Source organism: Chaetodon trifascialis, chromosome 15 (genome assembly GCF_039877785.1).
Source record: "Chaetodon trifascialis isolate fChaTrf1 chromosome 15, fChaTrf1.hap1, whole genome shotgun sequence".
NCBI classification, from domain to species: Eukaryota; Metazoa; Chordata; class Actinopteri; order Chaetodontiformes; family Chaetodontidae; genus Chaetodon; species Chaetodon trifascialis.
The window spans coordinates 4440882-4455000 of NC_092070.1; positions in this window are offsets into that span (position 1 = coordinate 4440882).

Here is a 14119-nt window from a genome sequence, read left to right on the forward strand (position 1 = left end):
TGATCTGTGTGTTATAATATGATGTGCTGTAAAAATGACATGACTCTTTCTTTTAGCATTGATTACAATATTACTCATCAGAGTAATTTAATTTCAGTCATCTATTAATAGAAATTGGATCAAAATAGCATCAGTAAGATTAATTTAGTCTCACAATAATATTAATTGATTAAAACAATTCACTATATTCTACATTTTTCTAATTAAATTGCTATTGTTGATTTATTATTCATGTATTTTAGAAATTCATTGTCACTCCATCATTTTTACAACATCAGCAACAATAACAATATCATTGCAAAGTTAAAGTGCAGTCGTGCTTCATGTTCTTGGTACTTTTTGCTTCTTATTATCAGTTTAATGTATCACCTCTGCTCCTAACATGCTTTAGAAATTTGTTATTTCACAATGTATTTATCAGTTAATATATCATTCTGATTTGAGTGTATATCACTGCTTTATTAACACTAATTAAATGTGTCTCAGCACCAGGCTTTGTATTATTTCAGTTCTTTGAGGTTAATTATTTCTCTCTTGCTGAAAAACATGAATAATGAAAAATGTATCTGTTTTATTTTACATGATATGAAACAATACAGAATATTCATGTTCATTTTAACGAATGGACTACAATTAGATTCTATTCATGAATTGTCATGAAACATAAAAAAGTCATAAAAAAGGAAACAATAATGCTCAGAGTTCAATGGAAAGGCAACATTTTAAATAGATTTAAGATGACTAATAAAATAAAGACGAGCTGAGCTCCCCAGCAAACACTTGAGTGTATTTCTTTGATGTATTCAGGTCAGCTGTGTGTGTGAGCGATGCTTTTTGTCTGTTGGGGTCATCCAGAGTGCAGCAGCTCTCCTCCTCCTCTCTGCCCACAGAGTCGCTCTGCAGCCCTGCTGAGCAGCCGCCACGCCCCGCTGACCCAGGCCTGCTGCTCACATCTGCATGGGCCTCGTCTCTCGCAAGCATCTGACGGCTAAGACCATCCTCAAATGCATCTTAGAAACCATCTTAAGCTAAAGAGGTGTTTCCCCAGAGCATCGTAGCTTCAGACTCTTTTAGACATTAGCGTAGATTGATGTGTACATCCTCGCCACTGTAGGAGGCTCAGAACATCTGAAGAAGCTGTGGAACAACATGTTTCACACAAGCCTTTCATGATTTTGTTCATTTCTGAGTATTATCACGGCCACTGAAGACACTGGTCACATTCAGGCAAAAAATAAATGAGCATTTGAATTTTCTAACTGAGTGTAGAAATGTTTAAAACGCTGCTTACGACTGATTGTGATGAGGAAACTGGCACTGCTTTAGACCAGAAGTCTGACTGATCCACATCAGACTGATCCAGAGTTAAATGATCCACACTAAGTATTTAATGCTCTCCATCTTCTATGTTTTATATGGACTGTGCATAAACTAAGATATATTCCTTTTGTTTGTCAGAACTCATTCAGCGACAAAGTTATCCTCCAGAGAGATGTTACCAAAGATAGGATCATACATCTCTATAGCTGGAGTCTCTGAGACCCCAAACAGAAACTATGTGTTACTGGCTGAAACATCGTTTAAAATCAAGGTCATTATTAATTCTCATGCATTTTATCATGCAGTAACAGGTGATAAAACTTTTTTGGAGCTGTTAAAGAGGGCACAGTGTCTTCAGGACTGCTCCTGGTCTACATTTATTCATACAGGGTCCCTGGAATCATATCAACTATTCCTAAAGGAATTGCCCCTTTTATTGTGAATGTTTTCAGTATCAACCCTGAAAAGAGAAATTATTTTTGAAAGCAACAAATGTCTTTTGATCAAGTTGAAAGAATTCACCATAATGTGGCGAGTGGTGAGTCAGGTGATGTACTTCACATGTCGGGTCTCAACAAGAAGAGAGAAGACAAAAGGTCATGAACCAGTTGCCTGCAGATAAACCTAAAATTATAAATTTTTTGCTTGGAAAGTATGTTTGTCAGCAGGCTGTACTGGGGTCAGAGGTCAGCGGGAGTACAGGGAGCAGGAGGTTATCAGGCCAGACATTCCTGTCTGTCCAGTGCTGAGAAAGGCCAGGAGAGAAGAAGAATTTCAGCATTTAGAATTGACTGTTTTCCTTCCTTAAAACTGACCGTTAAACACATTACTTAAGAGCCATCAAATCCCACAAAGGAGAACAACATGACAAATACTTAATGAAGATTATTTCAAATAAAAACATATAAAGTGCAAAAATGTGTCCCTAAAATTCACAATATAAGTTTCTTTTACCAGGATATCTGTGTTTTTCCACAGTATAAACACAGTGTGTCTTGTATGTGTTTATGTGGCAGGCAGGCCTGAACACCTATGACTGTTTGCCTTAGCTAACACTGTGTACCCTGTGACCCTACACACACACACACACACACACACACAACACACACACACACACACACACACACACACACACACACACACACACACACACACACACACACACACACACACACACCGGAGTGTGCATGCTGTGTTGGCTTGAGATAAACAAGCTATTGTGCCATGTTCTTTCAGCACCCTCTGTGTGTGAGTGTGTGTGTTTGTGCGTGTGTTTGAGGGAGAGACAGGGGGAAACAGGAACACCTAAAGTGCATCAGCTATCCCCAACGCTGGGGCTAAAGCAAGGGCACATCCATCACACAGTGACAAAACACACAAAACACACACACACACACACACACACACACACACACACACACACACACAAAACCCTATGAAATGACAATGGGCCCAACGATATTTAATGAACAAACATGTTTGACATGAAATCAATCAGTAATGGGGTAATAATAATAATCAAAGTCAAACCCTGTTGTTGACCAAGAACCTGAGCACACACACACACACACACACACACACACACACACACACACACATACACACACACACACAAAGAGAGATTAGTCAGTTGAGTGGGCTGAAGCCTGGGTGGGTCTGATGCAGGGCAAGCAAGCATCATTTACTGTGACTGGCTATGAAAGGCTGCCCTCCAATGTCTTCTTGAATTTAGCAAAATATGTACTGAAAGAACGAAATGTTGTGGAAAAAAACTGTGATTTTTCACTATTTGAACTTCTAGAGACGAATTAGGGGTTTTTATATTCACTTCAGTACAGCCAGAGTTTTCTTGTTGGAACAGCATCTAGTGGCCGTTAGTGGAAGTGCATTTTATAACACGGTTCAACACTGAGTCATGGTGGGAGCTTTTAGATGAGAGAAAAAGAAAAAGAAAAAGAAAAAAAAAACAGCAGTTCACACATGGCGCCAGAATGTGAGTCAGATTTGTGACCACTTTATTTTAACTGGAGAGACTCCAGGAAGCTGTGGCACAAGAAACAGTGCAACAAATCATTATTATGAGGGGTGTTATACCCCACCTTGTGCACATGGAGGAAGGTGGGGTAGATGGATGTGTCAAACAAACACATGGCTTTCACGCAGGAGACCAGGGTTTGTGTCCCATGAGAAACCAAAAGTCAGAAGTGCACTATTTCCTACTCTTTTCATAAACCTGACCGAGTTTTGATGGCAAAAGCAAACCAAACTGCAAAGGTTTTTCAACATTAACCACATCTGAGAAGACTTTCCAGCAGGAAAGAGTTTTTGCATTGCAGGGATGAGAACATGTCAACAGCTGGAGCAGTTGCTCTGGGTGTTTTATCTTGCCACAGGTGGGTTTACATTGGTGCATCTCATACAGATGGAAAAGGGTACCTGTACATCTGTATGACAAGCAGACAGCATGACACAGTGTCGGTATTTGACGTTCTAGGAATGGGAACAGGTTGGGATACAGCGCAGGGGTTTGCAGGCCACTGTATCTGAATTTGCATAATCATGGCTCATCCTCAACTGGATGCAAATGAATCCGCCCAATGTGACGCACCAGGCTCGAGAAGATCAGATCAAACTGTCAAACCAGGCAGTGCTGATAAAATATGAATGATGATGAAGATTCTGTAACCACAGTGACTCTTTCTCACCCAAAATGTATTCAGAAACAGAAAATTTGCACGCGTAAAAACCAAGCATGGCCCGTCTTACACCCTCCAGTCGGAGGTCCACTGAGTTCAGATGCGTCCTTACTGGATTCTGTGTGTCTGTACCATTAGTCAGAACTGAAATTGTTCCTCATGATGAAAAATAGTAACACGACAGGTAGAACAGAGTAGTATTCTGCAATATGGAATTGCGTCCACATTGGGTAGGGTGATGGACTGGCAAGTATAATGTGTGGGTTCCATGCAGTCGACTGGAATTTGAACCCTGTCATTAGCCTACAACTAAAGTTTGCCTTTTTATTAACTATAACCAGGATCATTCCCTGACCTCAACCTAACCCTAACCTCATCATAGTTGCCATACCGTCCTATCATAGTTTTAAGTTAGAACTGCTAAATCACACAGCACACTTAGTTGTTTTGGGAAATTCCCTACTGCACATACAAGTTACCATGACTACCATAATCCTACAGAAATGTCTATGTTGTCTGTTAAGATCAGTACATTGCTGTCTTGTCACTTTAGTATCAGTGGGTGTTTTTTTTAAAATAATTTTTCTTTTTAAGTTCATGCTAAAAGCACACCTCTACATTCACAGAATCTATGGCTGGTCTGCTTTTCTTTCAAACACAAACACACTGCACCAGAGTCTGCCTGGAGCCAGACAAAGACCACATCAAACGGATGAAACTGGTCACTTTTTTAGATCCAAACCAGATTTCAACTGACAGCTTTCACACCAGCTTAAATGAACAGACAAACTCACCACAGGTCATCTAAACTGCACCAAACAGTGCATTAGACGACAAATGCAATGTGCTGAGCAACATTGATCTCCTGTGTTTATTAGCTATTGTTGACAAAAATAAATTGTCAGTATATTTTGCCTACAGTACAGTATAAGCTACAGTCAAAAAGTTCCATTAAAATTTCTTTAAAAATGAATCAAAAGGAAATCCCAAGGAGGACCAATCTGCTGCCAATGTTAATGATGATTTGTCGCTGATATGTTATTGCTCAGAGACCAAAAAAAAAACCTCCACCTCAATGGATGTTTACATAGATCAGGCCTGTATTTAGTGCTGTCCATCTGTGATTGGCTCACTTAAGTTGCATTTAGTGCCACTGTGTGAAGGAGGGCCTGTTTGTCTCTGGTCTGCACCGCTTCCTGGAGGCCAGACGATGAGGTCATGACCACAAGTTACCATCGATCAGCAACACTTTGACCACACAAACACCTCAGAGACTCGCCCAGAGGAACACACACCATTATAAGACCTGAGGTTGCCAGGTGAGAAGACTTTATCCTCCTTTAATGGCTCCACCGCAGCCATGATTGAGATCTTTCTTGTGCTTGTTATATTTTTTTTGTTGGATGAGTCGCAGGGTTGCCAGGTATGGAGCTGTTCATTCCAATTTTATGGCTCCAATTGACACATGACTGAGGCCTTTTCTCATCTTTACATGTATCCTTATCATTGCCAGGTCAGTTTTAAGGTTGCCAGTTTACAATCCACCCCCAACCCTTGTTTGTGACTCACCACTGAGCTCCTCCTTTTGTCTTCTTACCCTGTCAGCTTCAACCTTAAAGTTCCCAGTGTTGGACTCTTTAATCTCAGTATTTGTCGCCACTTACTGCATGGCTTCCCGTTTGTCTCCCTGTAGCTGCTGGGTCATTGGTTAATTGCCAGGTTTGCAGTAGTCTATCCTCCTTTTATGGCTCCCTGTGACTTGTGACTGAGCTCTGTCCGTAGTTTGTTTCTCTCCTCACTGTTAGGACTGACTTGGATGACATTTATATCAGCGTTTCTTAAAGTATAGTTTAGGGACATAAGCAGGGTCACGGCTGTTGATTCAGCCTCGTCTCCTTTTCCGTAGAGCTGTGAGGAGAGCTGCATGGATCCAGGTCCAACATGTGTCAGCAGAGAGAGGCAGATATAACCTCTTACACTTCTGTCAGAAATTCAGCTAATTGCATTCTTGTTTTCCCTGAGCTCTCTGTAGAGAAACAATCCTTATCCTAGCATCTGAAGCTACTGCTCATGAGTCAGTAGAGCGAAGTAATTCATCCAATGCAGCAAGCGCAGCTTTGGTAGGGATGAGCTGGCAACATTATACATTAAACATGGTGACAACTTCCACTTTCAGTCAGAAAATGAATGATGGGATGTTGAGGAATAAAAGAAATGGTAAAAAATAAGGAATGAGATTAACTGGACCTGAGACACAGACAGAGAGGACAGGGGGTGGACAGTTGGTCACACATCGTCCCAATCATTCATTTTTTTAGCTGTTTTTTCCTCTTTGCTCTTCTTTCACCCGTTGTTCATCCCTGTTTGTCATCTCTCCTTTGAAAAAACTTACTTTAATTCTGGGAATCTCCAGAGATGCAGTGGCTGGTTTTGGTTGGGTTCAAATATATTTATTTTCCCCTTCTTTATTGATTTATTAAATAATACGGCCACCAGGACGGGAAATCCAAACCACATGTAAAGAAGACAAAATGCTCAAATATAAAAATGGAACAGTTCCAAACGTGTGACACATGCTTTTCTCAGCCCGCCTGTCCTCTTTCACAGGTTGACCTGACACCCTGTCCTGACAGTGTCACCACCACCCTCCATCTGTGTGTGTGTGTGTGTGTGTGTGTGTGTGTGTGTGTGTGTGTGTGTGTGTGTGTGTACAGAGATAGTCAAGCTACTCAGAGTCAGGTTTCCTTGACCTCTGTTGACCTTTGCTGGGGTCACAGTGAGGTTGGGCCAAGAGATGCTTGACATTTCTCTCTTCAACACCTGACCAAGCACATAACCAGGAGTGTGTGCGTGTGCGTACGTGCATGTGTGCGTGTGTGCGTGTCCGTCCAGCAGTGCCACCAGTCTTTATTTCTGCTGACAGCAGAGACAGTTTTAAAAGTATGACTTCACAGAGCTAACATTATGACAAGCTGACAAATACGCTCACTAGTGCAGGATTCAATTCAGATGTTAATCAACAAACAGACTGAAACTTAAATGAACTTATTTTAATATTTTAACAGAAACCTGTCATTGTTCAAACTTGATCACGAATATGAAAAGAACAAAGAGTCCACTCAGTGTGGGAATAAGAATATGAAAGCAAATGATTAATTGCAACTTTTGCAATAACAGTATATTATTATTAACATATCATAAAAGATAATAGATTTTTTTTTTTTAAATGCTGCAGAAATAAGCAACATTCTGTTTATGTGGTTTACTTGGTAATTAATTCATAATGGATTTCATTAGGTCACTCTGAGAGGATGAAAATCTTAGAGTGTTAATATAATCCACCTGTCACCTGCTACAGATGTGGTTATTTAAGGGAAAAGGGAAGCAGAAATGAACACTACTGAAAGAGTCCTTGCTGATCATTGTGACCACCTTCCTGTTAAGATAATGAAGATAATGAAATCTAATTCTGTAAAAAAACAACAACAAAAAAAAAAAAAAACATGACATGAAATGTCATGAAAGGCGAGGGAAATTTTTAGGATTATATTAACATAATGTTAATGTGGTCTGTCTTGTGTGTTGCCCTGCGATCGACTGGCGACCGGTTCAGGGTGTACCCCGCCTCTCGCCCGTTGACAGCTGGGACAGGTTCCAGCCCCCCGCAACCCCGAAAGGGATAAGCGGTATAGAAGATGGATGGATGGATGGATAATGTTAATGTGAGTGCAGTGCATACACACACATTGCTGTTGAGGTAACTTAATGTAAAAATAAATAGAATTTTAAAGAGGAAGTTCAGATTTTTTCAGTCTTAATACAATAGTTGCATGTCGTCATGGGCTGATGTAACCCCTGAATGTATCATGCTGAGTGGGTGTGTGTAAAATTTGCAGTGTTTGATATTACATACCCTGATATCAAAATCTTGAGAACAGTTAAATTATTGCCATGATTCCAGATTCTGTGTTATTTTTATATCAGAATGTTTAGCGTGTAGGCTGACGTGAGGTAAAGAGGGATGCACACATGCACACAGCCTCGGACAAACTCTCTACCTGTGGAGTGAGTGGGAGTCCGGCATGTGGGCCTTCAGTGTGTGTGTGTGTGTGTGTGTGTGTGTGTGTGTGTGTGTGTGTGCAGGGGTCAGAGTGTTAGAGGTTGCAGGGAGGACAGGCAGAGGTGACGCCTCATCTTGTCTGCAGCACGGCATGGTGGGAAATCTGAGAACGGAGGAAGAGAGAGAGAGGGGTCAGCTTGTCATCACCATCGTGTGGTTATCTGAGATGGGAGGAGAAGGGGAGTGTATGTATGGGGGGGGTCAGCGAAGGAGGTGGTAAGATAGAGAGAGAATGACAGAGTGAGAGGAGAGAGGTGAAGACTTATGCATCTAATTAGATTTTGAAAAAAGTCTGAGCAATTTTCCAAAACAGCTGGTCACTGTAGTTTTTAGCAAGCGTAACTCCAGCATGAGGAAAGAGTGAATTTGTTGGGGAATATTTTCAGCAGCAGATTCGTCCACATTTGGTGCTCTGACTGTTTGGGGCAGCTGGGTGGTGTGTGTGAGGCACAGTAAACAACAGTGTGTGTGTTCATGGTAATGAAGGAGTGAGGCTCATTGATGTGTTTTCAATGGAGCCCTATGGCTCAGAGGAGTGACAAGGCAGCCGAAATCCTCCGTGAATAGAAGTAAACTTCATAAATGCATACGTTTGCTAGATTCAGTTCCACCTGCAGCCTGTTTCCTTTGTTTGCTATCGCCTCAGCTCTCTGAATTGTCACTTGGTGTTTGTTATTAACTGTATGAAAATCTAATGAAGATGATGATCTTCTAAACAATAAATTATGCTAATCGCCTGATTGCAGCGTCGTTATGATGCTTCCCTTAACTTTTATTGTTGTAACATAGACATTCCCAAGATGGAACATGGGGAGTAATTTCAAGATTACTGGGGGATGTTGCTAATTTACACATTCTTTGTTAGAGAATTGTAGCTAGTTGGTTTAATTGAGTTGGTAGCTGCTTTATTACATCTGTAATTCTAAAATCAGGCTAAAGTGCTGAAAAGTGGGCAGTCATGTTTCAGCTCAGAGATTCAGATGCAAGGGTTGAATAGCTGCACAGCGGCTGCTAGAGCAGAATAACACTGACAAATATGAGCCAAGGCTAGCCTGCTGCTTTTCACAGTGATCCATTCAGCACTGCATGCTGGATGCCAGAAGAAACATTAGCCTTCTGCAGCGCTGCAGCATCCGTCCTCCTCGTTAAAGCCAAGCAGCCCTGGCGGCAGGACACGAACCTCATGCAGGAGTTTGAATTTGCCCAGAGGCAGGTGAGCCCTGCGGTGCAGGTGAGTCCCACGGTGCAGCTCGTCCACCAGGCTCTGCGGCCTCAGCTTCATTCATCACAGGGCTGACACATTCCTGCTGTCTGCCTGAGGCTCACACTCACACACACACACTCAGCAGGCTGTTGTACTCCCACACAGTGCCATGTGGTCAAACTGACAACCCTGCTCACCCCAAACACTGAATCCATTCTGTTTGTTACCCGTAGGTGAACAACGCAGGGATTCAATGTCAGTTGTTTTTCAGGAGAGAGATGGTTGAACAATTAAGAAACTTACTTCTACAGATGCCCAACTGAATAATTAGCAGCATGATCAATTAAACCTTGCATGTGACACAAACACTGCCAGGGTCTGGCGTTCAATATCTTGTCCATAGCAACTGACAATAAATTCATATATACATTTATGCTCACTGTGCATCTTCAATGAGTTTTTCCCTCATGATGCAAATTGGCAGCATTAAAAAGAAGCTAATGCTTTTAAACATGAACTGACTCATCAACCCAACCATGAACTGATTTTTGAGTGAAATTTTAAAACTATGTAATCTAAGGAGTGTTTATATTTAACATTTTGATTGGATACTACAGTAACAACATTGTTGGGAAACACTACCTAATGCTAATGCTGGCTAGCCAGAAAGCAGAGGCCATGCGTCCACTTGGTTGCTGTAGTAACTGAAACCCAACAATGGCCTGAGTGCATTCCAAATGTATTTCAGTGTAACTGTGTCTGATCTGGATGCTGTAGGTCTCAGGTCTCTGTGTGAAACTGCAATAATACCTAGTTGAACTTGTGAGTGGAGATATTAAAGTGAGGAATACAGAGAAAGTGGCCTTTACTGCTGCTCTTTGTGACTGCGGCTGTTTGTTAATTGATGTCTGCATTTTGATTCAGTCTGATTGTCCTTGGCTGTAGTTCAGATTGGGTCTGAGCCATAGCAAAGCTACAGAGGAGAGATACCTTAAGATTTGATGTAAATTACTCTGTATTTTGACATCCAGTGATTCTTGAGCTGGAAATCCGTAAAATAGGTGCTCATAAGTGCTACAATGATGATGATGATGATAACGGTGATAAAGGTGTGCATCTACAGGCACAAAAAACACAGAGATCTTCAGGAGTATGATAACACAAGGCTTTAAGATAGCATTAGGACTCATTAGGTGTATGCCATCTTTGCTGCTTAAGCCTCAAGGGCCCCAACAGTAAGAAGTGTGACAGCACACTGAACTTAACTAAAGTTCAAAGTGACCACAATGAAAAGTCTGGGTTTTGCACCACTACATGTAAATGTTTCTCTTCCTCTAGATTAAAAAAATGATCAGGAGTGTTTCAGTGATAATTCTGATAAGTATGTATTTCTTTGATGGACTGTTCAATCTGTAAAATGCTACATAACAGTGAAAGTGCCCTCCAAACATTGATTATCAGTGATTCAATTGATTAGCAGAAGTGTGGTGCTTCACTGACTGACCACTTAATTGTGTTATTGTTTTTGCTCTAAAATGATGTACATGAACACAATGAAGCTGATCTCTCTTTATGTCTGCTCAGCAGGGTGGATGGGATGGCAGAGACTGTGTCCCACACCACTGTACATGAGTTCTGTCTCAGAGCCGGTACCTTTGTCATCCACTTTGCAGGAATGGTTTTACTGTTCTCATTGTTCTCACTACTGCCAGCAAAGAACCTGCAGTCTGAACACCCTCTCAAACATGGAAGTGTCAGTAATGTCCACAACCTTATCATTAGTTGTCTTTGTTGTCTTCTTTTAATTATCCAGTGTTTTTCATTAACGGTTTTAATGGTGTACAACTTGGATGTCATAGAAATAACAACACTAAACTGTGTACTGAGTTTTATAGAGTAAACAAAAATCCACCTACATCAGCTCCATTCTGGTTCAGCAGTTTGGCGTTGATGAACGAATTCCACTCTGCTGACCAATGAGCAGTGAGGAAGCTAGTGTTACTTCCTGGTTTCAGGTTATTGGCTTGTAAAGGCAGATGCTTTGGCACATGTTCTACCAGCAGAATGTAGAAACAGTGCGTGTGTCTGTGTGTGAAAGAAACTTGACTCAGTGTGTATGGGGTGTGTGTGTGACAGCGGTGTGTGTGCGTGTGTGAGCAGTGTGGAAGACGGATGAGTGTGTGAATTCATCTGACTTCCTGTGTACCAGTCAGCTGGAAGCTTTTGACTTGATTAAAGTCTTTGTCTGTGTGTGTGTGTGTGTGTGTGTGTGTGTGTGTGTGTGTGTGTGTGTGTGTGTGTGTGTGTGTGTGTGAGAGAGAGAGAGAGAGAGAGAGAGAGAGAGAGAGAGAGAGAGAGAGAGAGAGAGAGAGAGAGAGACAATGAAAGATACAGAGTAGAAAGAGCAGTGTGGAGAGTCAGTTTGTGTGGCCATGTATTACTCATGTTGTTGGGAAATAAATCAGTTTACAGAGTCACATTGTGGGGACTTGCATTACTTCTGAGGACAAAATGCAGGTCTTCATAATGTAAAGCATTAAACTTTAGGGTGAAGACTTGAGTTTAAGGTTTGGGTAAGGTTAGTTTTAGGTTAATGTTTGGTTTAGGGTTAGCCAAGTAGTGGTTATAGTTACGGTCAGTCTCCAGGAAATAAATGTAAGTCTATGTAATGTCCCCATAAATTATGGAAATACAACTGTGTCTATGTGTGTGTGTGTCTGCGTTGCAAACCAGATGCTGCTTGCTGGGAGAGACAAGATTGGCTGGCACAAAGCAATGAACACCACCTGGACAAGGGAGAGAGAGAGAGAGAGAGTGTCATAAGTATTTTTCATACAATCACGACATCCTAAAATGCAAAAACAAACTGTGTTTGGGAAGTAGTTTGACTTGAAGGAACAATTGCCTACACATGGTGCAATAACAGCAATCTTGCTGTGGAGATCTGCAGACTCCCCTCCTTTCTCCCCTCTGTGCTCTGTTTCCCCTTCCTGATGTCTCCTGTTTGGTTGTCCCCTGCCTGTCTAGTCTGAATGCTGCAGGGCGTGGCCGGCACCACCCTCCTGAATTCACCTGCATGCAATCATCAATCAAGACTCACCTGCTCGCTCTGTATATAAGCACCTGGATTACTACCAGTATTTGACATATCATTTGTATTCCTGCGTGATAACGACCTACCTGAAGTTCATGTTAAGCACCCAGTCAGTTTTGGCCTTGTCAACTTTCTGTATACCTAATCAGCTGTATTCTCCCTGCGCCGAGTCCACACCTGCTTTGTTTGTGTCCTGAAGGTCTACTGTCACACTTGCTTTGTCCATTGTCAAAGAAATACGTGTTAAATACGTGCTCTGGTAAAGAATTTTTTGTAGACTGTCTTTGGTCAACCATGCTGTTGGTGTGGCTCTCAAGTGACATGAAATTTTGTACACTGGAGAAAAAAAGGGTGCACATCCAAAAAAGTCTTGAACAGGCTGGATTTAACAGGAGACATCACAGCGAAAAGGTTCATCTAAGACGATGTACATTCCAAATGTTACAAGGTAGACATCTGCTTGTTGGCATTGTCACTGAATTTGTGAACATGTTAATATGTCAATATGAAAACAAAAGCAAAATCATCACACAGATGCATCTACATGAAATTCATCAGTTTCATTCAGTGACCTTTTGAAAGGAAATCTGTCATTAATCTGGGGAAGTTCCAGGCAGAAGAACTTCTATAAAGAAAAGTTCCCATCGTAAAGTTTTTTGCAAAATTTTTGCAAACGGAAAAACGCTGCAAACACAGGAATGATGCAAAGCCAAAAACAAACAAACACAAAACAAATGCAACAGAAAAACGCTGCAAGAGAAAAATGCTGCAATCACAGAAACGAAGCAGAAGCAGAAACTTACAAACACACAAAACAAATGCGAAAGAAAAATGCTGCAAATATCAAAACACACACAACCCCAAAACAAGTGCAAGGGAGAAACGCTGCACATTCACTCCACAAAACAGAAGTGCTCCAGGCCACTAGGTGGACTCGACCTGAGAGATGGACCGGTCCCGTAGGACCAGACCATAGACATATAAAGAGTAGCCGCCGCTACATCTACTACTGCTTATCGGTGCTGATGAGCCGTGGGGCTGCCATCTTGGACCGGTCACCCGCTCCATTCAGTGCTGTTTGGCAGGCGCAAAGAAGTGTCAGCGCATTTAATCCATCGTAACTCTCTGAATACTAAACTGATTTTCACACGTTTTTTGCTGCAAACGTCATACAGGTAGCTTTGATACAGGACAAATGGTTCGGCGTATTTTAATATCCATATTGGATTAACAGTAATAGAATATTGTGATGTAGCCTAGACTGTAGACAGGTATTTTGCAAACACTGTAAACATTTAGACATCTGTAATCCTCCTGCACTCACCTTGGTTTTCTTTATAATTTACACTTAATATTTACACATCAACAAACAAATGACAAACTTTTGTTTCATACAACATACTCATGTTTATTTAGCATAGTTGGCAGGAGAAATTTCCTTTTGTAACATGAACATTTAGTTATCTTCCGCACAGCTACACTTCAATTTGCTTCTAGTTCAGTTTGTCATAGGTGGGGCTAATTTCTGTTTCTTGCATTACCAGTGTGGAGGGTGCTGCTGGAGGGACATCTTTGTCTTTAAACTCTTTGTATTTAAAGCACAAACATTTTACAACAATCATTCTGGCCCTCTCCCCCCACCTCAGAGAAACAATTCTCTGAGCATGCTCACTGTCAATGTTTGT